The sequence below is a fragment of the Crocuta crocuta genome, unplaced genomic scaffold, assembly GCF_008692635.1.
Source record: "Crocuta crocuta isolate KB4526 unplaced genomic scaffold, BGI_CrCroc_1.0 scaffold35, whole genome shotgun sequence".
Lineage (NCBI taxonomy): Eukaryota > Metazoa > Chordata > Mammalia > Carnivora > Hyaenidae > Crocuta > Crocuta crocuta.
In genome coordinates, this window is record NW_027530625.1 from 7668447 (window position 1) to 7668669 (window position 223).

Genomic DNA, 223 nt, shown 5'->3' on the forward strand with positions numbered 1-223 from the left:
TCCTTCCCTCTCTCTCTCTCTCTCTCTCTCTCTCTCTCTCTCTCTCTCTCCCTCTCTCTCCCTCCTTCCCTCCCTCCCTCTCTGCCCCTCACTAGCTTGCACCCTGTCTCTCTCTCAAAAACAAAACACACACAAAACTTCAATACTCTTCAAAGGATGCACCCCTTGTTGCCGGCGCCCACCAAGGCTTCCTCTGCTGTTCACATGTGGGTGTAAAACCAAA